The sequence below is a fragment of the Gallus gallus genome, chromosome 2 (genome assembly GCF_016699485.2).
Source record: "Gallus gallus isolate bGalGal1 chromosome 2, bGalGal1.mat.broiler.GRCg7b, whole genome shotgun sequence".
NCBI classification, from domain to species: Eukaryota; Metazoa; Chordata; class Aves; order Galliformes; family Phasianidae; genus Gallus; species Gallus gallus.
This window is the reverse complement of record NC_052533.1, coordinates 75118082-75145240: the sequence shown is the minus strand read 5'-3', so window position 1 is coordinate 75145240 and position 27159 is coordinate 75118082. Positions and strand designations below refer to the sequence as shown.

The 27159-nt window shown below is 41.2% G+C and overlaps 1 long non-coding RNA gene across 2 annotated transcripts in view; it reads right to left on the bottom strand.

Moving 5' to 3' along the window:
• Positions 1-3535: 3535 nt before the first annotated feature.
• LOC121109785 overlaps positions 3536-27159 on the bottom strand; it is a 63795-nt gene continuing 40171 nt past the window's right edge. The window contains exons 5-7 of one of the 2 annotated variants that reach the window (XR_006937205.1): positions 10867-26898; positions 7212-9696; positions 3536-6463 (exon numbers count right to left, since the gene is read on the bottom strand). This is a non-coding gene — a long non-coding RNA (uncharacterized LOC121109785). Of the gene's footprint in view, positions 9697-10866; positions 26899-27159 lie in introns of both variants that reach the window. The other variant, XR_005857419.2, reaches the window with a different exon arrangement.

Sequence of the window (27159 nt, the reverse complement as noted above, 5' to 3'; positions counted from 1 at the left end):
AAGGCTGCAAAATGCTTAAGATTTTTCTTAGAGCAACTGCAACGAGCTGTCAGCAGGAGGGGAGTCAGAAGAGGGGTTTGGGGAGCAGAGGGGAAGGGGAAGAGCAGTTCATGCTGTTGCTCCACCGAGCCACTTCCTCTCCCATTCTTTGAACCAGCCCCGCTCTGGGTTTGTAAGCTCCAGCATCTGTATTTCATAGGAAGGGGGTTTTGAAGCACTTTTCCTAGCTCTGAAAATGACCCCAAACTGGTTTCCTACTCATTTTATGCAATTGTTTTGGAATTTGGAAAACCCCACAGATATGCAGCACACAGCTCCATACATCTATGAACATCTGGGGACTTGGCCATGCTGCACAGCTCCAATTTTCGTTTAATCGGTGGAAATTCCTTCACTGATTGTGTGCCTAAGGTAAATTACTTCCTTTTGAAGCTGCTCACATGCACGCAGGCTCAGTTTTCAGTCAGGAAGGGACGGAGGCTCAGCTCTACCTCCTCGCTGGCCCCAAAGGTCTCCGCTTGGTGTGGTGCTTGGTGGTGGGGTGGCTGCTCAGCAGGCCCTGCCCCCAGCAGCCTCCTGGCTCCGTGCACTACAACTTGGGCATGTGCTGGGCCACTTCACGCTCAGCCAGCCCACCAGCCTGTTTTAGTACTCCGTGAGATTTGCTGCCCTGCTTGGATCGGCGTGCATCTTCACCCAGCTTTTGCGACCAGTCTTCCCTCTAACAATAGTAGCTTAAGTCCCCACGTTTGACCAAAACGTCCCACAGAAGACAGGCATTTCTTCTCCCCATAGCTCTCGTGCCATCTTAGCAGCTATTTTTTTTTGTAAGACTGGATGTTTAGAACAGATTTCAACCACTCATCCCTATCAACTAGTAGAAATCTCCCATAGCAGACAGCTCTGTTCTGCCCTGGAGGCAAAAACAGAGTATTGACTGACTGCAGCTCAGTTACCTGTAAATCAGGGGGTTCACCTGAGCCATGATTCTTCACTGGGAATTTCCACAGACCAAATGTGTAGATTTTTTTAAAAAAAGGTTTATTACACCTGCATTTCTTACACTGTTCATAGATACAATTGCATCCCAACAAACGATTAACTCATTCACTACCTCGAGCACATTCGGTTGAAATTTAGACATGCATTTCCCAAAGGAACGTTCTCCCCTGTTCTCATCTATGCTAGCTGTCACAGCTCCTCAGGGGCAGCAGCACCCTGAGGCTGAGAGTGTGGAGTGTCCCCAGGTGAGGCAGGCAAGACAGGCGAGCAGGGCCTGGCCAGTGGCTTGCCAGAGGCACTGGGACAGCCAGTAACTCTCTGTATGTGAAACCAGATAGGTTGTTCTGTTGCAAGCGTGGTGTACTACCATAGCTTTCCGCCCTTTATGATGGTTTCTGTGCATTTGGCAAATCCTGCCTCTGGTTCAATAAGAAAATCTCATTCAGCTGCCCAAACCTTAGCACAAAATCCATGTGGGCCATCTTTATAAAAAGCTGATGTATTTTCTTTGCATGTATGTGATAGTTTGTTCTTGCCTGGCTTACCTTAGTTTTGCGGTTGCTATTTTTTCCACAGTGGTATAATTGAACAGAGTGAATTTTAGCTTTTGCATGCCTGGCAGGTTTATTGCACCAAAGCTTTCCCTCTGCATTGCACTTTGGAGAAGCTTGCCTTTCCCTAGGGGCTATATTGGCACTTGGTTGTCTACCTTACCCCACAGCACTGCCCCCCTTCTGTGGGACATGCAGATTGTTTTCGGTTGAATAATTAAATGGTGATAGAGTCTGTTAATTCAATCTTGTTAATTAAAAGGAGCCTGAATTAAAGTTTTCTTCTCACCAGAGAGAGGCAGTGCATTTCTTTGCTCCCAGTTCAAGGTCTTATTTTATTCAGTCCTATCTCCAAAATGCTTTCTCATATTTTTCCCTTTGGAGTCTTTGTTTACGGCATACTCAGAGTGGTTTTGCATATGGTCTGTATTGCTGATACAAATCCTTTATTCTTTAAACTTAATCCAAATAAAGGAGGCCTTTTAACTACTATTTACTATTTCACAAGGGCTGCTATTGCCCTTGTGAGCTTCTGTCAGATTTCAGCTAACTGACTTCTGGTATACAAGATGTTTGGCATTGACATTATCCAAAAAAATCTCAAAGTTCAAAGGCAAGGCACTATTAGAGAAGCCAATACTTCTGTAGTGGGTGACAGAGCACATGCAAGTTGCTAGCGCAGAGCATGATGTGCTACCCCACAGCTCTTGAAGGATGCAGTGAAGTAAAAGACTGTTCCAACAAGACTGTCATGATCTGTGCAAAGCAAGAAACCCACATCCCTTACATTCTTGTTCATCAGAACTCCTTCACCGGCTTGTGCTCAGGTTTCAAAGCCAATCCCAGGTCCTGGTCTTGGTTTTCAAAATAACTAACAGCTTATCTTCCAAAAAGATATGAAAAAAACTGGGCTGGACAGCTTTCCTCTTTTTCTGAATCCTGTTTGTAGTAGGTCACCTCTTCCCCTGCGTGCTGTTCCAGGATCTAAAGGTCTGACTGACTGCTGTGAGCTCCATTACACCCATTTTTAAGAAGGGTATAAAGGATGGCCCCAGGAACTACCAACCTGTCAGTCTCACCTCTGTGTCAGGGAAGATCATGGAACAGATCCTCCTGGAAGCTGTGCTGAGGCACATGGAAGGCAGGGAGGTGATACAGGAGAACCAGCATGGCTTCACCATGGGCAAATCCTGCTTGATCAACATTAGTGGCCTTCTGTGATGGTGTCACTGCATCAATGGACAAGGGAAGAGACATGGATGCAATCTATCTGCATTTCAGTAAGGCTTTTGATATGGTATCCCACACCATCCTTCTCTCCAAATTAGGAAGATATGGATTTGATGGATGGACTGTTTGATGGACAAAGAACTGGCTGCAGGATTGAGTCCAGAGAGTGGTGGTCAATGATGCAGTGTCTGGATGAAGATGAGTGATGAGTGATGTCCCCCAGGGGTCAGTGCTTGTACTGATGCTCTTTAATATCTTAATCAGTGACACTGACAGTGGGGTCGAGTGCACCCTCAGCAAGTTTGCAGATGACACCAAGCTGTGGGGTGTGGTCAACATGCCTGAGGTATGGGATGCCATTCAGATGGACTTAGACAGGTTTGAGCAGTGGGCCCAGGTGAATCTCATGACGTTTAACAAATTGAAGCGGACCTGGGTTGAGGTAACATCCACTACCAATACAAGCTGGGGGATGAAAGGATTGAGCACAGACCTGCTGAAAAGGACCTGGGGGTACTAGTGGATGGGAAGCTGGACATGTGCCAGAAATGTGCCATTGCGGCCCAGAAAGCCAACCGTATCCTGGGCTGCATCAAAAGAAGCATGGCCAGCAGGGTGAGGGAGGTGATCCTGCCCCTCTGCTCTGTGCTGCTGAGGCCTCACCTGGAGTACTGTGTCCAGATGTGGAGTCTTCAGTACAGGAGAGATGTGGATCTGTTGGAGTGTATCCAGAGGAGGGCCACAAAAATGATTCAAGGGATGGAATACCTCTCCTATGAGGACAGATTGAAAGAGCTTGGGCTGTTCAGCCTGGGGAAGAGAAGGTGACCTAATAGTGGCCTTTCAGTATCTAAAGGGGAGCTACAGGAAAGAATGGGACAGACTCATTATCGGAGTCTGTGCTGAGAGAAAGTGGGAAAATTATTTCAAACTTAAAAAGTAGAGATTTATGTTAGATATAAGGAGAGCGTATTTTACAGTGAGGATGATGAGGCACTGGAACAGGTTGTCCTGAAATGTGGTGAATGCCCCATCCCTGAAGACACTCAAGGCCAGGCTGGACCAAGCACTGAGTGACCTGATCTATCTGTGGATGTCCCTGTTCATTGCAGAGGGGTTGGATTAGATGACCTTTAAAGGTCCCTTCCAATTCTAAGAATTCTATGATTCTATGCTTGTACAAAACTTAAGTGTTAGGTCCTGTTATGCAGAGCTGTAACTTGCCAGGACAAACCTAGCCCTTAAGTGTGACAAGCAATGGATCAAATTAATTATTCATGCCTGTATGAGAACTTCAGTTATTAATCTCTAGGAGTAATAAATAAATAAGAAGTGAAAAGCTGGCAGATTTTTGTAAGAGCTTCGTTTATAGCTACTGTGACAGTGAGTCATTTAAACATTTCCTTTTTATGTAAACAAGCTTCCAACAGGAATGAGCTAAAAAAACTGGAAGAAATTTTCCTGGCTTCAGCCTCCCTCCTTTTTCAGGATCTTCCATCAGCTTCTTCCATCACTTTGACCTTTCTACACCCTAATTCCCCTGGCTGTAGTTTCAGCACAAGTATTTGGGGGAAGTCCTCCATCAGAAAAAATAACTCTAGAAATGTCCCGCAGCAATCACGGACACCATGGATGCAATACCTTCTGTGCTTCTGAGCTGAACACATAGCCAAAATCACAAGCTCATTCCTTGTTTTCCTGGAGCTGGATTTCCATGTAAGAATGCATTTAACCCTGTCAGTTTAGAGCCTGGCAAAAGGCATTAAGTGCATCTTGTCCTGCCAGTAATGTTATCTCTCTTCTGTTGGCTTGTTTCTTTAGTGTTGTCACTCCACAACTGTGATGCTTGGGTTGTTTTACACAGTTTTTGACCATCTCTATTTGAGAGATCCCGAGTTTTCTTTTTTACATAGTGAAGTGGTTTATGTTGTAAGGTTTTAAAATACAATTTCACAGAATCTAAGCTTTTTTTTTTTTTCTCCAATGACAGAGCCACTTCTTGATTTAACAGTTGGTAACAGACATAACAAGGTGGACAGTTTTCTAGTTCCCTGTATTCCTGAATTCTACAATTCTCCTAGACACTGCTTCCCTCGGGGCACTTCTGGCAGCATTACTATTCGTGGAGGTTGGCTATTCCCTGAATTCAGCTTCTGTCCCTCTTTGCTGTTCTAGCCTCATAGACCACTCATCGCATTTAAGGTCACTGCTGTATTTCTTCCTCACTAACATCTCTCAGTTCAGCTCTTCTTCTCTTTACAGGCTTTCTTGCAACCCATTCCTTTTGGTTCTGCCTATCAGCCTGGTATACAGTTTTTACACAAGATAATACATGTGTATTCTATGTTTGCATTGGTTTATCCCATAAAGGCATCTACTGAAAGAAAAAGAGAGGAGTAAAAGACAAAAGCTGTTGGAAAGGTTAATTTCAGGTAGGAGATAAAGACGCAGAGAAAACATAAGGAAAATGGTAAAAAAAAAGTAAAAATCCAAGTTTTTCTTATCTCCTTATGAATCAGCTTACAAGTATATCTCCCTTGCCTTCTCCCAAGAAACCTGTTTAAAACCATGTGTATAAGGCAACTTGTGATTCAAAAGCCTCAGTCATGGCTTATACAGCTGTTCATTTACCAAGTAGTTAGACCTGCATGAAATATTGCTGCCCCTCTCTGAAGGTTACCTCCATCGGAGCAGAGCTCAGAGATGGGAAATATAAGGGCACCTTTTGCTGTTTCAGGGCTGAGCAAGCTAGGTTGCTTCAAAACACTTCCTCTAGCAATTTAATGTAGGTCATCCACATTTCTCCTGAGACAAACAAGGAACACCCACACTTTTCTTGTTACTGGCAGTGCAGTGGAAGGAAAAATATTTGGTACAAAGGCAGCAAACTGCAGCAAATGCCAATCGTAATGTACACTACTGCAGTTGTTCAATCAGCAAATATAAATCTGAGGTTTCCTTTGCCCTCATGGTGTTGGGTTGGTTTAAACAATGTCCATGCTTTACCTCCACTTCCTATTCTCCCTCTGCCATAGTAACTGCAAAGAGTAAGCCTACCTTAGCCCTGTAGGTTGGCACCAGGACCCTCCCGCTTTTCCTGCTTTGGTTCACGGTGGGGAGCAGTCCCAAAACATGCATGCCAGCTTCCCTCTGAAATTAAGCTAAAAGATATGCTCCAGAAACACTCTTCTAGCAACAAAAAGGTATTCAGAACACAGGGCCAGATTAGAGTCAGTCTGAAATGCAGCCTCCTGGAATGCACTTAGTGTAGACAATGGATCCTCAGCATGATATTTCACCCTGCGGATACGCTCCTATTCCTCTGCACTATTTGCTTGTACAGCTTGGCCATTGTGCCACCGTGGGTCAGTGCAGCAAGTGGGACAGGGAAACTGATTCAAGCGTTTTATTTTGGCTTGAGTTCTAGTTCTGATTTCTTGGAAGAGCCTTGACAGAAAAAAAGTTTTAATTATGAACTGCTCCCTGAGCAGGTTCAGAAATATACCTTGCAAACAAATCATGCAACTGAAAGAGATATAAAGACAAGGGTGCTCTGCATTGCTCTTCACATTTATGTTCCATACCTGATCACAGCTTCAGAGAGCCCCAAGGAGCAGCCTTCAGTTTCCCTTGTGCTTTAGGGAACGTTTATGCCTTTCAAATATTTAGACACGAACAGCCTGCAGGATAATTAATACTGTCCATCAACATTCTTCTGTTAAAAGTTTCTTTCCGTGCATCTACCATGTTAAGTAGAATATTCTCCCTTGACCTCAGATTCCTTCCTGCATTTGAAATCAAGAAGTCTTATCATAGCACAAGAGAAAACAATGTTCATTTTAAAGCAGACATGATTTCTCACAAACCTTGACAAAGCTAAAATCACAGCAATTCAGACTTACCAGTATGATAAAAATGCTGCAGATCTACACGTTTTAGAAGAGCATGTTCTTAAAAAGTATGTTAAGAACTGAATTTAATCATAAAATAAAATGTCATTGTATCCTTTTCTAGCCACATTTATAACTTAAATTTTGCTTGAAATCCTCTCAAAACCTCTGCCATTACATTAATGCAATACATTCATTTTTGGTAGCTTATTTTCTTTGCCCAAATACTTTGTTTTGCTCTAGCATATTATCCATGGATAATTTTAGGAAGTGTAATGTTTCTGTGGAATTGTAACTTTATAGGTTTGTTTATTTACTGGATGCATTCAATCAAATAAACCTGCAATTCCTTTAGTACAAACAAAAGCAAAATTCCTGGCTTACATCAGCTTGCTGCCCCAGAATAGAATCAAAGGCTGTTGAGGTAGTTTATGTCCCTGCTTAGAAATAGGAAAACCTTTGTTTTTTGTACAGAGATACTACACACTTGAGCTTGAGACATTAGAGGAAGCTGGGAAGCAAGCACAGCGCTACCTACCTTCTTGGCATGCAGTCTCTCTGAAACAGTATTTGATGTTTGTGTTTACTTGCAACATATGACAATTAATAGACTGAAAAGACATTGTAGTGATGTTTAGTTTCAGGCTCGTTAAAAGCACATACGACAGCATATCTTCTATTTCCCTTGAACCTTATCTGGATTGCTCTACTGTGAACCATTCCCCTAACACCCATAAAACTGTAGCGAGGCTCATTCTTTTCTTACTCTATAAATTACAGGATTTGCATGGGGTGCAGCAGCAAACTGCAAATAGAAAAAAACAGAGCAGAGAGCAGTTCTACAAATACAATTGTTAACATCAGAGTAACAAACAAGGTAGCAAGGTCTGCATTTTTTAAAGATATGGTGGTATTGAGCCTCTTAATTCCAATGGGCTTTCAAAGGGAAACTGGGAGATAACTTGCATTTGGAACTTCGGAAATTTTTTTTCAAAACAGTGGCACCTATGATGGCACATCCAGTCAAGTGGACTACCAGGCTCTCATGGTTATTCTGCCCAGTTGCTACAAATAGGTGGAATTCCAGTTACAGTGGAATATACTGACTAACGGCCCAGTTTTGTCTGTTTCTAACCACGAATGGAAAAATTTGCTGTGTTTGTGGGCAGAAGTTTGAACACAGCACCTTGGTGTTTGTCAGTTTTGTGCTTCAGTTATTATAACAGTAAATTTTTCTGCTAGAAAATTCCTAAGTCTTTAGAAGAGACTTTTACTCAAAAGTTTCCCAAAGTCTCCCAGAAGCTCTATAACATAGCTGATTTCTTCTACATTCAGCACAAACTGTGTGTCATAGAAACATATAATCATATAAATTTCCAGACCAAACGGTCTGGGTTGAAAAGGACCACAATGATCATTGAGTTTCAACCCCCCTGCTATGTGCAGGGTCGCCAACCACCAGACCAGGCTGCCCAGAGCCACATCCAGCCTGGCCTTGAATGCCTCCAGGGATGGGGCATCCACAGCCTCCTTTGGCAACCTGTTCCAGCGTGTCACCACCCTCTGTGTGAAAATTTCAAGTTTAAAGACTTCAAAACCAGATGGAAATCTCTTCAGAGAGGAAGCGAAGGCCAACATACTCACATAACAATCCTAGCTGAATCAAGGGAGATGGAGGGAAATCATCTAAAGCAAGACCTGGCAGAATAACCTACTGACATCTTGAGGGTGAGCAGGATAACAGTGTTGCTTCTTCCAGTTAACAGAGCAAAACCTTCAGGAAGTCAGTCAAGTCCTTGCTCAGGGTATAGGTAGAGTACTGCAGCCATCCAGCTTGTGAACAATAACTTGGCAGAATGGCTCTGCGTTGGCAAAGTGAGGCAGTTTCTGAGCTCCGATCTAGGCTAAGTTATGAAGTTGAAGTTGGTAACACAACGGCAAACTTCGGTTTCCTTTCTGAATGATAGCAAACCTGAAGGATTTTTTTTGTCTGGACTAAAAATAAAAATGCATGGCTGAATTCAGAGCAGCCTTTGCCGAGTGCTATGATAACTAAACTTTATGAGTTGAAAACAGATAAGCGGTTCCGCTTTGAAGGTTAACTTAATGAATCTGCTTTTGTCTAGATGTTTGCTTCATGTGATGGGAGAAGGTTTCCTCTTGTTTTCAGAAAAGTAGGTGAACCCCTTCTCAGGAAAAAGTAAACATAAAAAGAAAAACAACTTCAAAAGACTAAGCTGGGTGTTGCTGTGTCCTGAAATGTGTGCTAAATTAAAGCTGTGTGTTTTGTCTTTCCTGCTATTAATAACATCCTCAGAGGATACTGACTCATTTGATGACTGAAGTGCTTGTGGTTTGGGACCCATTCTGAGCCAATAATCTTGGAATCAGGGAAGTTTTCCTTACATAAGGAAACTTCCAGACCAAGCTGACTTTAACAACAAAGGTAGTGAGGCACTGGAACAGGTTGCCCAGAGATGTGGTAGAAGCCCTGTCCCTGGGAGACACTCAAGGCCAGGCTAGACCAGGCTCTGAGCACCTGATAAAGCTGTGGATGTCTCTGCTCATTGCAGGGAAGTTGGACAAGATGACCTTTAAATGTCCCTTCCAGTCCAAAGGATTCTATGATTCTATGACCCTATGAAGCAGGGTAGCAAAGAACCCAAGCTAGTGCTCTGTAAAGCAGAACAAGTTATCATTTCTTAATTCCCCGGAAGTGATACATTAAATGGTTGCACATCTCCTGCTTCATGCTGTGTTCATGCTTGTGCTTTTTAGCTTGATTAGAAACCCAGCTTCTCCTAGTACTCATGTAGCAGGATTACTGTTCTGAAAGCACCTGCCCTTAGGGAACAGAGATAAATAATTCAAACTTACTACTGAAAGTCACCTTCTACCACTGTGCTTGGTGTTTACTGGGAATTTCTAGTAGCCAGAACCTTCCGAACAGTTCCATTGTGTGACACTGTTGAAATGAGCCAGCATTTGTGAGCCGTCTTCTGCCTTCACGCTGTGCTAAATACCTGGCAAATAGGAACAACAAGGCAATGAAGAGCTTTCCTTGTCAGAATTCCCCAGTAAGAATTCCTTTTATGTTTTCCCAATACTTGGCCTGATCTCAGCAAGACAGCAAATCAGCTTCAAATATATTTTTTCCTATGCAGAAAATATATTTTTTTAATTTTACATATGGCCATAAAGCAGCATTTAATAACTCTTTAACAGCCTAAGTAATTTTAAAAGGACACAAGTTGGAGTTTGAAACCAAAAATGTTTCAGTATTTTAATATGTTATCTCGGTTTGAAAAGAGCAGGGTTCTATGGAGCAAATTAGTAATGTATGTGGTAAAATGTTCCCTCAAGATGCTCATAAGCTAGGAAACTGTGTGGACCCTTCTTGGGTTTTCTTCTCTTCCCTCCCATGTTCACTTCTACCTTTTAGTCACTGTTAGTTTCTAAACTACTGCTGGATGTTTGGAGCCACCTGGCTAAGCTGGGGAGCCCTGTGCACATGCCCCAGTGAGCAATCAGAGCAGTGGCTCACAGACACACACACCACATTACATGTCTTGTATGGCATGTTCGCTCGGGTTCATGAAGATGAGCTTGTGCTCAAATCTTCACTGAGCTGGATTGGGTGCCAGTGGCCTTGCCTAAAATATCTAATTACTGTTAGTGATAAATCCAAGGAACCTAGAACTGCTGCTTGAGTCTCACACTGCAACTACTTGTTGGTGCACTCTGCTCCATAGATGTGGAAAACCTTTTCACTTCACCTCCCTGTCCTTTACTTCACCTGTTTTCTGTGCTGCAGCTTGGAGAACCCTTGCAGGGAAAGGTTTTGAGCTGTGTTCTGGGATGCTGGACATACTCTGGTGTCCTTCTGCCCAGAGCTGTTCCAGCTCTGCAAACTGCTTCCTAACTTGTGCAGTGTAACAGTGCAGTTTCAGTGCAAAGCGCAATGCTATGTTGGCACACCAAGGGAATGGATTAGTCTGTAAGACTTCGATATAAGGATTAATGGCCTGTACAAATTGAGAGGGTCTTGTAGTTAAAGAGCTTCTCCGCTGCTTTGAAACTGTTAGTCAGAATGGGTTTCTTTTTGGTTTTGGAGGAATGGGAGATGTTTTCAGAGTGACCTTAAGTTACCCAGACTATACAATGGATGGCATGATCAGGACGCTCACACTGACCACTTCTTCCTCTGTAGTCCTCCCCCAGCATCTTTTGTCCAAACTACATCAGATCCATTCATGAGGTTTCCTTCTTCCAGTCTTACACTACTCCTAAAAAATTCACAAAGGCATAATTGATATTCCAACAAATATTGGCAGCAGGAAACAGCATGGAGACTAAAGCATTCTCATCTTGAGAAACAGGCCAACAAAGGGACTGTTGTCTTCATTTTGTAAAAGTTTATTGTGAAATTGCTTTGACTTCAGCATTAGACTTATCTATACGTCGCTCTGTAACAAATTTTGAAATGCTGACAGAACAGCATTAGAACTCACAGCAATCTCACAGGACCTTTTGCAGTCGGTCTTTATGCTCACCATGATAAAACAGGAGCCAAAAAGGGCACATTATGTCTAATTACCCTGACTTTAGCTTGACATTATGCAATCGAGAAATACGTATCAGCAAACTGTTTCTTAACTCAGAATCTAGCAATGTTTAGTTATTAAGATCTTTCCAAATAAAGCTTTTTTTTTTTTTTAGGGATTTTCACTGAGAAAGGAATCATCCAACTCACAAATATAATCCATTTTTTAAGTTGGAATCCTGCCATGAAGAGTCAGTACCTGACAGTATTCCTGACAGTAGCTCATGAACACACATGTAGCTTGGGAAGCATCTGGTATTTCCTGAGAGAGCTGTGCTTTGTTAGGAACAGCACAGTCTACACTGAGGGTAAAGAGAGCAAGGTCTAAAGCCATGAATGGGTGACCCAAGTCGTGACAGTCAAACACCACTGGATTTTTACTATGTGTTTAAGTACAGAGCTTATATAAAGTCAGCAGATGGTCTCTGTTTCTACTAAACCAGGGTGAAATGGAGAAAATGCTGACAATAAATAAATAAATTCTGAAAGAGCCCTTAAGTGTTTGCCTCATTATACTGGTACCGCCATACTTATCACCGATGATTCAGAGTCCAAATATTTCTGAAGGTAAACTAGGCTTTAAAAGACCTCTCAGAACCAATGGCTTTAGGTACTTTGGTTATCCAGTCAGGGAAAATGTACGCTTCAGAGCTGATTCCTAGGCTAAAACATACGCAACAGGAATGGAGAAACTGGTTTCAGATCACAACTTTTGGTGATCAATTAATTTTACTTACAAAGAAAACTAACGGCATGCAGCACAAACCTTGTTCTCTTTCATTTACACATTTTTGCATAATCATAAGTCTGCTCAGTTAAAGAAGTCATAAAAATATCGGACAGATGCAAACAAAATTCAATCAGTTGAAGATCAAAGCTGAGATTAGAGGAAATACCATTGCGTAGAAAAACTGTAAGATGAATTTCACATGAAGCTCTGTGGTAGTTAATAATCTTGCAGCATATCTAATGTCAGAGTCCTGGGGAATAGGGCAGAATGAATACAGCTCTTTACATAGGACAGCACGACAGATAAGCTACAGATTTTCATTACAGAACAGAGCTTTCTTCATTTCTACTGGATTTATTATAGTAGTTATTAAGGTCAATAAAGCACACCACTGACTCCGGGGAAGATGACAAGACATACAGCAAACAAGCTGTTATTGATTTAGCTCAGGGAAAACAAAATACCCACTGGCCCATTCCCAGAACAGTTATTTACTGCTTTTACTCATTGCTGGATGACAGCTAGCGTGATAGATATATTTTATGTTTGTCATGTATAAATACTATAGTATGCTGGAGTACATATAGATATGATGCTTCAAAACACCATGATGCACAGCGGAGATGCAACAGCCTATGATAAGAGATGCACAAATTTATGCCAGAAAAAAAAGTGGAAGTCTCTCAATTAGCACAGGATGATCTCTTAATAAATGACAGTCACAGTCAAAGGAATATACTGAAAATGTGCACCTAACATCTAGGTACAGTTTTTCATTTTCCTCATAAATTATGAAAATAAGTGGATGTCAGTTCCTTGTCCAATTATAAACAATGTCAACATCTTTATTTCAAATTCTGAACAGTGCTGTTATAGTTTATGGTATCACCGAAAGCTCTTGACAGATTTATATTATGAATGAATTACAACCAGCTGTGAATTATAGGGCTGCAGTTCTATCAAAAGATTCAGGTAATGTCATAAACCACAGGAGCCTGATCCACTAAAATCCCAGTGGAATTACAGATCTGTAACTTCCACCTCACTTGTAATTTTACATGCAGGCTACATGTGAGAAAATATTAATACCTCTACACCTCCTCGCCTAGATTCCCTTCTCTCAACTCATCCTGCCCCATCATTCTCTCCTTTTCATGTTTCCTCAGATCCTGTCATATTGGGCAACTTTGCTTTGAGTGGCAGCTATAATCACTGGTTGAGCTGCACTTTTAAGGCTCATGAGTCCAATTCTCTATTTTATTCCACTTTATCACTGCTTGAACTGCACCTTGCAGAAACATCAGGAAAAGTAAACACAGGACAACTCGTGACACAGACAAGTTTACAGGCCAGAGGACTGGCTTAACCCATCAGTGAATGAGGCTGTGCCAACCTTCTGGGCGCAGGAATGGTATATCTGGGGCATGGTATATCTCCTGCCCTGCCACTTCTTTTTTATACTGATGCAGATTCCTAGGAGGCACTGACTTGTCTGTCCCACTCTGGTTATCCACAGCCTCGGAACAAAAGATTTGTGCCTTATTCAAAGGAGGAAACAAGCCAAGTCATTCTTAAGTTCAGCCCTTTTGAATGATATATTTTGTATTTTCCTGCCCAAAATCTCTGTGCAGGGGGGATGTGTCACCAGTCAGTATGCTGGTAGGTGCAGCCCATTGCCAACAAAGCCATCGCTGCTCCAGGACTCCCACTGCTAGCCAGCAAAACAGTCTCAAAACACAATGCACTCTACGTGTCATGTCAATGTGACTCAGTCGTATCACTTAATATGCTCATGCACCTCGATGAAATGTCAACAAATGAAATGATACAGTTTAGATACTTTTCACCTGGATGAGCTGCTTCTTGGTCTGTCCTCCCCAGTGCTCACAACTTAGAATTTATATGTCTTTCTGAAAATGTCACACATTTCCACACTGACAAGGTTGAGTAAATTTAATAGCTCGTAATGGTTAAATAAATCTAACGGCTAGCAACAAAGCCCCCAAATCCAGAGCTGCAAAAAGCCCAAACTTGTAGAATTTGGCTCTTGAAAGCAGATTATACAGGTGCACAACGATGACAGCTGTGTATGATCATAGCCAAGGAGCAAATTAAAATTACTCTTGGAATTCCCTTGCAATTAGTGCACAGACACTGCACATCATCAAAGTCTGCGCTCACATGTCCAGGATTTCACAAAGTGAAATGAATGCTTGTGACACGAGCTATGTTTCAGTGTGATTAGCAGTGATTAAACAGCAGAGAAAGCCTGTGCAGAGCAGAAGACCTTCGGCCTCATTTTGAAATCTGATGTGGAAAAGCACTTCAAAGAACACGCAGACCACCGTTTTAAGGTGGAAGCCACATCCATTGGATTTGCAATAGTAACCTTTCATAGAAAGCACTTGTCAAGACCGTAAACATCCACATAACAAACAGCCTGCTGGACATTCCCCCTTAGCCAAAGCGGATTAACGCAGCTCAGGCAATTTCCCTGTACTGATGGCATTCTCTTTTCACCACCAGCTAATCTGCAGATGATTTTTTTCTAGCAGAAAGAAGACAAACTGGCATAAGAGAGTAACCTAATTCCAGTGAATTATTTCCTCTAGTGCATGATTGGTCACAGGAACATAAAGTCATGGTCTAATTTATATCCAGCATTTACACAAAGAGTTGGGTTTTTTTTTAATTATTATTATGATTTAGGTTTTTGGAAAGGATTTTCTTGATGTATAGTATACGAAACCTAAGCTAACTAACTTTTAAAATAACTAACTGAAGTCAAATCACCAAATGCAATACAAAAACTCCTACTAAGATGGCCACGTGCTATTTGGCTTCATTTTTTCTTGACCCTACTTCTGCAAGAGAAGAAATTGAAGAAATACGTGGAAGCCATATCTAGCAAAAAGCACTGTACACTGACATAGACAAGGCAAAATCACAGTCCCTAAGTGGTGACTGTGTCAGGAGAGCCTACGAAATAGGAATTATAGTCACCTTTATAAATGTGCATTTAGAAAAAATCTATCAGCCCTATTCCTGCATGTCATCTTCAATTTCAAACACTGTAAATATGTGTAAAAATATACACAAATAACAAATATGATCTTTAGATCGGGAAAGTATTGAATGAAAGCTTGAATTGATCTTTTTGTGCGGTTCATAACACTCCTTTCCATGAGAATGCAGAAATGTATGCCTGTCTTTAATGCAATACATTGTTCATAATATCCTCTACAATACATCAAATTTGGTGTAACTCATGCATTTATATCAGATGCAGAGAGACACTGCACTTTGTGAACTACTTGACCCTAAGAGAGCCTCAGCATCTTGCAGTGTTCCTGTGTGATGTGAGCTGTGGGTACCTGAGTTCTCCTCCTGATTTTGCCAGTGATTTCCATCTTGACCTTAGACAACTCACTAAGAAGGTATCCTGGCCTGCTGCCCAACCTGCCTGAATCCCCCAGGATTTAGAAGGATGTGTGGGAGGATCAGGCCTTCACTGCTGTGTCCCTGCACCCATCGCTGGATCCTCAGAGTAAAGATTACCTTGTTTGCAAAGGTGTCTCTAACAGGCGTTTAAGAGCTAGAATTTTTCTCTTCAGCTCATCCTAAGCAAAGACAGGGAGAAAAAACTGTCAGGCCCCAAAACACGTCTGAACCTTCACAGTATGCTGAGCCTCCCAAGCACACCACACCAGCTTTTCATCCCTGGTGAGAACATCTGGGAAACTGTCACATGAAAAATGGGCAGAGAATTATCCTTGGGACCGTGACAAGACCTTTTACTTCAGCACACAGCTCTGTTTGCGGTTTTAAAGTCCTGAAGCTTACGTACATACAGATGCTCTACCAAAATGAACAAGCAACAAGTTTGCAGAGCTGAGCAAGGAACAGGCAGGAAATGCCTGAAGGTAACCCAGGCAACCTTAATTTTATCCATTTGTGCAGCTCTTAATTTTGTCATCACACAGCAAAGGCTTTCCTTCAGCAGACTTCTCTGCCAGATGTTTATGGCAGCACCAGCAACAACCAGGTTGAAGGTACCTAGGAGGTCTGTGGTGGGAAGCCCACATGTGGGTAAAGCCTGCATGAAAGTTTACTGATGTATGAATTCTGATGAGAACCCTGTAGCTCCTGTACGGCAGGGGAAAAAAAAAGGGAAAGGAAGCACAGAAAAATGCATAAACAGTCCATATTACATACAAACAATGCTTATAAGATATTGGCACGAGTTTATCCAATTCCTCCATACACCTATAAAGCAGCTAAGTTTCTAGAAGCCCTCTGCTGACCACTGCCAAGATCCATCTGTCAATGTTTTCCAGCCATTGCATTAATTCACCTTTCAAATAAGAGCCAGCTCACTTTACTGAAAAAAGAGCCCAACCATTTTAACTATACTAAGTATTGATTTTCAATACACAACAAATTTTTGGATATATAAAAATTTCAAACACAAACCAAGCTTCTTTATCAAGTGCCTTTTCAGAGAAATCACACCCCTGAGCTCTCACAAAGGTGGAGGCAACAGAACAGCTTTATCTGCTAACACTATTTAGCTAGCTGCTGTTTTCATCAAACACAATTGCTGGGTTTTTTGGTTTTATAATGAGACGACAGCTGGAAATGCAGTAAGATTTTTCTCCCCACCCCCCTGGCATTAGTTATACTGCTTTGTTTTTTGTTGTTGTTGAGAAGGCTACCAACTGTAGCATTCCCCAGGATTAAACTTGGAGCAATCTCGCCTTCCCCCTAGCCAGCAGAGTGATCAGGCTAAGTAGAGATTCTGGAGCAGTTGAGGAATATCTGTGTCAGCATTTATGAAAAACAAAGCAGTAAAGAGTCAATCAGCTTCTAAATTACCCCAGATAAATCCTCCTGCATGCAATTACTAAAGAAAACATGGTACGGAGGAAAAATTGTTCGCCTATGTTGTCTAAATGGAAGCATTCATTAGATGCTCTCTGAATAACTAGTAACCTTGTTATTTATTTGTTGACACAAGGGTTCTGTATGTGTCAAACTTAGTATTTTTCACTTGCAAGTTCTAAAGCAGTAGAACAGTTGTTTAACTCAGAAGACAGACAGGCAGCGATCCATCACTGTTGAAGCAAGAAAAAAGGAGTCGGGTAAGTACACAAGCAAGAGTAATAAGTGAAATACAGAAGATGAAATAATAATAAATCAAATGCAGAAGTCTCTAAGAATCTTGCAAGCCGCTGTGAAAGTACTGCAGGGACTTTCTTCCTTCTGCCCACATCTGGAAAATTCCTCCAAATTTCAATTTCTCAACTTAAAGGCTCTGAAGAACGAAGCAAGCAGATCACAGGCATCCATTAATCTCCTCTGGGGTCAGCTATTCCTTGCGACAGATCTTAAGTTAGAATTTGGCGTGTCGGTCTGAACACTAAATCAGGTTATTAATCAAAGGGTTTCAGAAGTATTTAAGACAATCTCTTTTCTCTATTTTATCTCCCACTGCAACAGGATGCAACAGCTTTCATACCCAAGGGCAAATACATTCTTGCGACTTTGAAATGAGAATTTCAATGTGGAGTTTAAAATCAACTGAACGCATCAGTTCAGCCCAAATATATTCTGTCCGTTTAATTAAAACAATAGGATAGGGGTTACAAGCCACCTGAGGCTGAAATTTGGGTGCGGTTGTTTGCATATTTGCAATGTTTGTTTCTAAGTTTTCCACCAAGAAGGGGAAGACAAAGTTCTCTTTCAACGCTCTGCCTTTACTTTTGCTCCCTTAAAATTACAATACAGAAGTGAATTGTTCATAAATGGGAAGGCAATGGCACTGGGCAGCTTTTTCTTACTGCTTCCCCAGGCTGGGGATTCCACCGTTCACAGGGATGGGATAGAATCACAGAGTGGTTTGAGTTTGAAGGGACCTCAAAGCCCACCGAGCCCCAATCCCTGCCATAGGCAGGGCTGCCACCCAGCAGCTCAGGCTGCCCAGGGCCCCATCCAACCTGGCCTTGAGGGCCTCCAGGGATGGGGCACCCACAGCTTCTATGGGCAGCTGTGCCAGCGCTGCACTGCCCTCTCAGTGAAAAACTTCTCCCTGACATCTACTATAAATTTCCCCACTTTTAGTTGTCATTGCCCCTTGTCCTATCACTACCTATCTGTGTAAAAAGACAGTCTCCCTCTTGTTTATAAGCCCTCTTTAAATACTGGAAGGCTGCAATGAGGTTTCCCTGAAGCCTTCTCTTCTCCAGGCTGAACAAGTCCACGTCCCTCAGCCTGCCTTTGTAGGAGAGATGCTCCAACCCTTTGATCATCTTTGTGGCCCACCTCTGGACCCAGAAGTCCTGCCCTCCAAAAATTATACCCTGCCCTACAGTGTCAGGAGCAGGGTTCTTGTAGATTCCCATTGTGGCTACTCTGAGCAGGCCACTGACTGCCTTTGCTCAGCATGGACATTCTCATGCTCTTCTAAGTCCATGTAGTAGTCATAAGTAACTCTGAAATTTAATGTAAAATTCTTGGAAAAATCCCTTATCAGTTTCCCTCTAGAATACAGATGTCATCCCCATAGATAAGCACTAAAACAAAAGGATCAAGTACTGTATTAGTTCTTCTGGTAGTTCCTTTTAAGTGCACGGAAGCTAGGAGCTTTGCACTAAAAACAAACATACAAAAAGACTTTGCCCAGAGACACCTAACAGCGCAGCTATTCTACTTCTGAGGTCTGCTCAGGAAGGTGCAGATTCTGGATCCATCAGTGGGGTCTTCCTTCTGTCCCTCGAGCTGCTTTCCCAAACACTGGTGAGCAGCACTGGATCTCCTATGGATATATGAGGAATACCATGCAAGTTGGACAAATCCAGGGAAGGTGTACCCACAAGGTTATTAAAACAGAGATTCACTTCAGTAGTTCTAGTCATATGACTAAAAGCCTACCAGAAGCTCTAAAATGGCACTATGCTTTTTTTTTTTTTTCCTTTGGACAAAATGATTTTTGTAAGGCATCCGCTAAAGAAGAAAAGTGGAACGTATTTAATTAAAATGTCTGAGCAGAATAAAGTCAGTGGAAATGAGGAAGGTGTGCCAAAAAAGCCAAGAGTTTCGTGGTTAAGGAAGCTCATCCATCTGCTGTGTGGGATAATAAAGTCCAGATCCCACTCTAAATTACAGAATGCCATTTTCTTGGTATTAGTTTAATTGTTTTCTTATTCACGCCAGGAGCAAATTTAAATTTACTTATGGGAGGTTAAAATTCATTTAAAGTTCTTGCAAATGAACTGAATTATTCATCATGCATAATGTTATTAAAAAGATAAAATTCTCAAATCAATTTTTTTTTTTTCCTTTTACTGAAAATCTACGATTGTATTAAATAAGCAGCTTTGGCTTTGGAAACAGATCAATCCAGAAACAATAAGAAATGATTTTCTAACAATTAATAATTCTATTCCTATTTTTTCCAAAGCTGCAAGTGTATGAATCATATTCACTAGATACCAAATGGCCAAAAAAAAATAATAATAATAATAACATGGGAAAGTGAATTACCACCAAATTTACATCTGTTTGCATAACCACTATTTTATCTTTCTGCATTCTTCTCCCTATTCCCCCATGAGAATGCAGTAATTGCAATATTCCCATTCAGGGAAATAGAGTTTTTTTTGTTTTGTTTTCTTTACTATGAAAATAGCAGAGGGATTTGGCCCAGAGAGAAATAAAAATGTAGCAATACTTTGGGTATTCTGTACAGGGTGTGATTAATATATTTTGACAAATACTTTGGATTTTGGAGCTTCCATCCCCACTGCTTGTTCAGCTTTTTGCTCTGCATCTTATTCTCCAGGTCAGCGATCAAACTCACCAACACTTTGCAGTCTTCATTACTCTTGATATTACATGCACTTGCTGGTATCCTGATGCTTGTTCTATTTCTTCAGGACTTCAAAACTTCTGTTAAAGCTTAATGGTACTGTAAAACACTTACATCAGTTTAGAACTGACACATCAGAGTGTTGCTTTCAGTGGTGTGGTGTATGAGTCAAGCTGACTTTCTCAGCTAACGCAGGCTAAACAGCACATCAAAGCATTTTATGCAGCAACTTTGATGCAAATTCTCCCCCAAATCAGCTAGGATTTTAAGTTAAATGTAACCTGATGGACTGAGGGCAGGTGCAGAAGGAGCCTGTGCTCTTTCCCACTTCCTCAAGCCCCACTATAAGTATCAGGACCGAAGGCCCAGAAGGAACCAACGTGGACATGTGTGTGAGCAGCTTGCCAGGCTCGCTGCAGTGCCATTGTGAAGATGCACTTGGAGGTGTGGGAAACAGCCCAACCACATCACTGGGGCTCTCTGTCTGGACTAATTTTCTGCTTTTCCCACTGTCTGGCAGTTATCTGTATATCTCCAGCTGTATCTCTGTAGACAGAGAAAATAACTTTTAATAATAATAAGCTTGGCAAGAACTGATAGCATATTCAAGTAATTTTAGGGTTGTATTTTTTCCCTGTTTGTAAAACATACTGAAGCTGATTCACCTTACACAGGAGCCTGGAGTTCTTCGGTATTTTTGGAACTAAACTACTCACAGAGAAGGTCCTATAAAGTCTCACGTTTATAATTTTCTGAAGGGATGCGGGGAAACTTTTATGAGAAGATCTCAAAGCCTTTTCCTAATATTAAACGTGCTTCAACACTCCACACGTTGTTCCCATTTTAAGGAAAAAGTGACACACAAAGAGGTTGGGTAATTTGGCAAAAAGGGACACGTAACGCAGACATCCCGGACTCATGCCTTAGTCAGAGAACAACTCTACTGGGAATAGGCATCCAGTCTACCCTACTAAAATTAGCTAATTAATAAGATTACAGAGTGAGAGATTTAATGCTCCAGTAAGACCTGTAAGATGAATGTTCCTTCTAACGCCTGAAAGCGTGTCTGGATTGTGATGCTTTATGAAGGAAAAAAATATTCACCACTCACCAATATATTACTATTCACCACAAAAAAAAAAAAAAAAAAAAAAGGGAAGAAAAAAAAAGAGTAATTTGTTTTAGCAAAATGTGAACACGTGGACAATAAACAAACAAGAAAAATCAGAAACGTTAATCACCAGGGAAGCACAACAGGTGGATCCATCCCCTGTAATGTAAGCTCTCATAGAAACACCTGTTTTTTTTTTTCTTTTTAAGTAAATTTTCAAACATGCATGATATGTTGGGTAAATAAAGAATGAGTTTTTTAAAAAAGATGCCTCTTGACAGGTTTATAGTAACACATACTGACAGCAAAGCTGAACATGCAAAGTTAGTAATTAACTGAGCTGATATATAAAATGTAGAATGTTATTTTGAAAACCAGACAGATTTCAAAAGCCAGCAGGAGGCTGACTCATTGTGTGTTATGACTCATTATATGTTTCCTAAATTCAAAGACTCATTTTCAGAGATTTGGAAGTAATGGTAGGTCAAAACACAAGTTAATGATCTCTTCTTTTCTTGTATTGTTAACAACAGAAAATTACCCAAACCTACCTAAAATATTACTCTTATGGACAGGTAAATAAACATTTCCTGATATCATGGCTTTATGCAGGATAGGTTAAGTTAGTTGGGGACTAGCAACCAAAATGGCTCTGACTTCTGCCGCTCAAAAGCCTCTCTTTTCTCTGTTCATGGTGGCAATGACTTACAATCACTCTATTTTCTTTTGGCATAAATGAAATTAAACTGAACACAGTCTTCTTATCATTAGTTTTCAATATACTAAGTTACTTTCCGCATTAAAATATACTGTCTCTCAAGATTGTCCCATACTAGTGCCCACATTTCTTTGTGCTAAGTACAGTCAAGCATAAAGGACTGAAGAGTAAGCAGGTTTACACAAAGGAAAAAAAGTCATGAAGTGTTTCATCTTACCCTGGATCCAGCAAAACCCCAGATATATTTGCATGTCTTGGAATGCTCTGACTGCCAAGCATCTTTCAGTGCAGGTGACCACATAGTCAAACTTGACTATTATCTGTGACAAATGGCTCATCAGGAACTTTAAGGTCGATTTCCTTTATCTAGGTTTGCCTGGAGTGAGTCTGCTGGGCTAGTGTTGTGACTAGCTGCCTTAGGTCACTACCAAGCACAGAATAACATATATCTTCCTGTTCAGTGGCAAATCTCTGTTAAAATTAGGAGCTAGGTCCAATCCATCTTAGATCTGTATTTTAAGGAAATGTATGCCGCTGTTAATTCTGAGTGACCCTCAACATAAACAAATCAATGTAAACAGACTATCGGAGGTGGTGGGAAGTTACAGGCTTTCTAGTTGTTCTTACCAGCACACCTCCTTTTCTCCAGCTCTTATTAGCCTCTGTTGGTCTTATCAGTCTTCGGCTACCTTTATAGAGCACTGTAATTAACATCCAATAGAGATGACTGGGATTTTTCTATTCAAACTGATGGAGAATAACAGTGAATCAGTCAATAAGCTATGCGCAGTTACGTATCATTCATTGGTCTTACTCTCACCTCTGCCACCTAACCACAACACTGCAGGCTAATGCTGAGGGGAGTTCCCTGGGCTCTTGTGTTGGAATGTTTCACTTCTCATTGTTTTCACAATGTTCTGAGAAGAAAGGAGTGGAATTTTAGCTTCCACCATCCCAAGTTACAGTCCTCATAACTGGGCTTGCACAAATATTTAATGTCTAACACAGAAAAGCTTCAAAGGGAGAAACTGAAACATCCTTCCCATTTCTATTCCTTCCAAGATTAGCCAGCTCAGGGGATAACAAGTTCCCATGAGAACGAAGACACGAGAGCAAGGACTTTGTCCAAGTCACCCCGAGGACCACCCAAAGCAGGTTAACTATTCTGGGACAACTTCCCTCACCGTCTTGATGGATTGGAAATATCTTCTAAAACACAAATTTTTGTGGTAAAGCAAAAAACATTCCCTCCCAGTTCCAGCCCTGCGGCAATATGGAGTCACACCAAAAGCTCATCTGGCTCCCAGGCCTTCAAATCTAGGCAAATACAAAATTAGCTTAAAATTGTATTTTGTTTCCTGCACTGTGACTGGTATTAATTTGGATGTGTCTTTTTGTACACCTGCAGAAGAAACAATGCAGGGAAGAGCTGAATGTTTACACATGACTTGATTCTAGTTTGCCCAGCCCACCTCTGCGTGATCTCAAAAGTAAAGAATTTCAAATATGGCTCTCACTGTGCCTGTGGGCACAGGAACATTTGTAGGGCAATAATGTCGTGGAGTGCTGATCTCACTCAATGTCCTATTGCCCTGCTCAGTGGTGTCGTGAAAAGAAGGTCCCAGTCTGAAGATCTTCCTCTCTCACCTACATCCTGCAATACTTATTACATCATCCAGGTGGGTGGGTTTTAGTTTAGCTTTGTTTGTCTTTTGAAGTAGACAAGCTGGGAGACAGGGCAAACAAGGACTGTGCTTTTGAACACGGGTCCTGCAGGTCTGAAGGACTTCTGTGTGGAAATCTGGACAGGAAGTGATGTATTTGGAAACTACAGCGGATCTGTAGGTTTCCTATTCAGCTGTTCTCCAGGTGGACCCTGAAGAAATTTCCTTTTAGAAGTGAAAGAAAAACATACAATGGGATCTACAGCCACTATTAGAGAACCTGATTATAAAAACAACATCCCGAATCAGTTTTCATTTAGAACAGATGGTGTTTAAAAAGGGAATTCAGAGGAAGTACTTAAGATGGGATACACGCTGTACAAAACAGGTGAGTCAGGAGAAAAATTCCAGCCTTGTTTTGCTGGAAAAACAGGGATCATCGTATCATCAGCATAAAAAAATCAGGGGCTCCATTTCCAGCCCTTCTGCATGTGTCAAACATGGCACTGTTTTATTTAGGAAATGTGAAAGACAGAACTTGCAATGCAAAATATGACTGAAGCTTGCTGACAAGGAACTGCAGGGGGTGAAGAAAATATGTATCATGCCTGCTGAGTCAGGATCGGCTCGGTACTGCTACTCACTCAATTGTACAAGAGCTGCGGTTATAAATGACCAAAAGATGGGGAATGTTTACCTCTTGCAACACTCCCCGAAGAGGGGAGGATGGCGAAGTCCAGCTTTCTCAGTCGCTGACACATCGCAACTTCATTGCTTCAGAGGACCGTTTAAACAAATCACTACCGGCTTCTTTTAGATCATCAGCTCTTCTAACATCATCAGTATCCCATGTGTCAAAGCACTCTCTCATTTATTCTCTTTTTGAAGCAAGTGACAGTTTTGTTTACTGTGCAGAACTGGCAGTAAAGTGATCAATCTCCTATTCCCAGTAATACAGCTGAATTCCTGTCTGACTTTGGCTTGGGATATGGTGTCGTGAGTCAGTTTCCTTGTATTTAAAAGAAACCTAACCTTCCCTGCATTCCATAGAATTTTTAAGTTCTATTTAATTATGATGAAAGAAATTATTTCTTTTTGTTGCAATATATAAAAATATTTGAAACTTCATTAAATTTAAGTCATAGCCACAAACGTGATATATTGCTTAATAGCAGCAGGGAACTGGAAAGTGCTTCAACAAAAGTTCTTAATGGTCCTTTAAAAAGGATACCTCTGCTTTGTAATTTTCCTTCTACTGCAGATGCCCATACAAGTAACGAGAGCTTGTCCATTGATATAATCCAGCTTTGTACCAGACAACTCAAACCATTCATCATAGACGTTCATCCTTAAAATCCAGGTGATACGATTATCTTTCATGATTTGAGTAATCAATTTGGACTCCTTTTCTTTTTAGCCTCCTACTCTATCAGAGATATTTTTTAATGTTTTCAAGTTTTTCCCTGTATTTACAGACACATAACATTTCATTTGAAAAAATATATATATTTAGTTCTAGTGTTACATCTCTAGATTGCACCTGTTGCTTCACCTGTCCTTGATAATATCACAAGATTAACCTAGTATTAGCACTAAGACCTGCATGACCTTAAGAATTAAAAGTTCCAGCCAGAGAACAATCACATGATAAAAATACTTGTGAAATCTGCCCTTACATAAATGTTTCTTTTGGACTACATATTGATATATAGGTGAAAAAGTGACAGATAACATATTATTGATATTTAACCTGTTAAATTTTGTCTTTAGAATGTGGGATATACAAACAATTTTTAAAATTCAAAGGCTTTGGTCTTCCTAATCCCATTCCTGCATGCCTTAGCAGTAATTCTCAGCTCAGTCACTCAGTCAATCCAGAGTCCTGACCCATCTGCTTGCTTTCCTGGGTATTGGGATGGCTCCATCTTGCATCTGCAGGATATGGTCCATAAAGACCTCACTGCTTGCCTCATTTCCTTTGCCTTTCAGAGCTGCTTCTGGATGATCCCAGCTGCCTGCTTCCTGGGCAATCCTCAAGCTGATCTCCTGATGTCTATATCTGGGCTCTGCCATTCTCCTCCATCCCTCCCTCTCTCCTCTTAGGATCATCACCTCCAGTATTTCACGCTCACTACAGCCAAGGCTGACATGGATTGCTACCTTGCTTGCCAGTGTCACCTTGACAGGGACAGCAGATCTCTCAGCACAACGCCTTGGTTGGTCCAGCCAGGCTCTGTCACATTGTCCCCGATGCTCTCCAGAAATCCCCAGGACTGCTTGTCCTGCCATGTTCCCTTCCAGCAGGTGACAAGGAGGTTCATGGGCCCTAGTAGTATCAGGCTCTGCCATCCTCTGACTTGTTCAAGGAGTTTAAGGAAGGCTGAAAAAGATATGCCAAGGGAAGCTCCGGCATACTACAAGATTTCTTTCAACACAACTTCCTTCTCTGAACCAGCGATGCTCAGTTTGCACCCACCTACCCATTACGGGTAAGGTTCAGAGAGTAATGAAGCCCAGACCTGCAGGGACAGCAGAGATGCAGAAGGCATGCCCAAGGAATCCTGGGACTGTGGCAAGTTCTGTTCCTCCATGCTTCTTCCTCCAAGTTCCTGTGAGCCTGGATGTTTACCTGTAGCCACTTTAGGTAGCACTTAGGATGAATTCCTTGTGGAACAAATATGCAGTCATTCTCCAAATGATTTAAGGTTTCTCCCTCCCTCCTTCCATCTCTTTTCTTCTTGTCTTCCTTTCGTCTTATTTTCCTTGCATACTAAGAATACAGTACAAAGTAAGCTTAAGTTTTTCTTCATACTGTGTAGTGTTTGATATTTCTATCAGACAGTATCTCTAAATTTAGCAACTGAAACTCATACTTTAACCTCATAGGAGAGTTTTAAAGTAAACTTAGGTAGAACAAAGATAAACCTAAATTGACAAATGGTCAAATGTTGTGTATAACTACTCATGTCACTGTTCTCAAATAGTCTTCCTTAAAGACTACTAAACCTTCAGGCATTAAAAAAAAAAAAAATACAAACCATAGTTCATTTTTGTGGTAGGGCCAGCTCAGAAAGAGACAGCAAAGTTTCCAAAACTCAGTTACTTCAATATTCTAGGAGAAAAATTTCAAAGAATTGGGTTTTGCTCACACATTCAGTGGGCAAAAATTACTCGGAGAACAGTCAATATGATCATATATTTCAGCACTATTTTCCCCAGCAATTTAAATTCCTTGCTCCCCGATTTGAAAGCCGTAAGAAAATGTTTTGACTCAAAGTATTTTTTGAAATCTGTACCTTATCTCATGCAGCAAGATTGAATACTATTTCAAAAATTTTCTCTCAACTTTGGCTATTTTGGAAGCCATCTCTTTCTGCTGTTCAGTCCAGTACATTTCTAACAGAGAAACGAGTTATGCAGTAGCTACACAAGCTCTACAGCTTTTAACTTATCAGTGTAATGCTATGAATGCCAAGTGAGAAGTTGAGCAGTTGTTAAAGGAGAATCAGAGTATTGCTTTTGGTCGAAGTTCCTAGGAGAGAAGTGAAATTATAACAAATGGTTAATTTCTATCATGACAAAGAACAAACAAAAGTCTCAAATACCACTCTTAGTGTCATAACAGTTACGATCGCTGTGTACGTGGTGAAGAGGAAAAACGAACTGAGATAGTGACATTTTCAGGTGATAGGAAAGAGTAAAGAAGAAGGACATCAGAAAATTTAGGACAATATCAGTAAGGAGACAACGTGTTGACAAATGTAATTTTGTACTCACTGGCAAAGTTTAGACT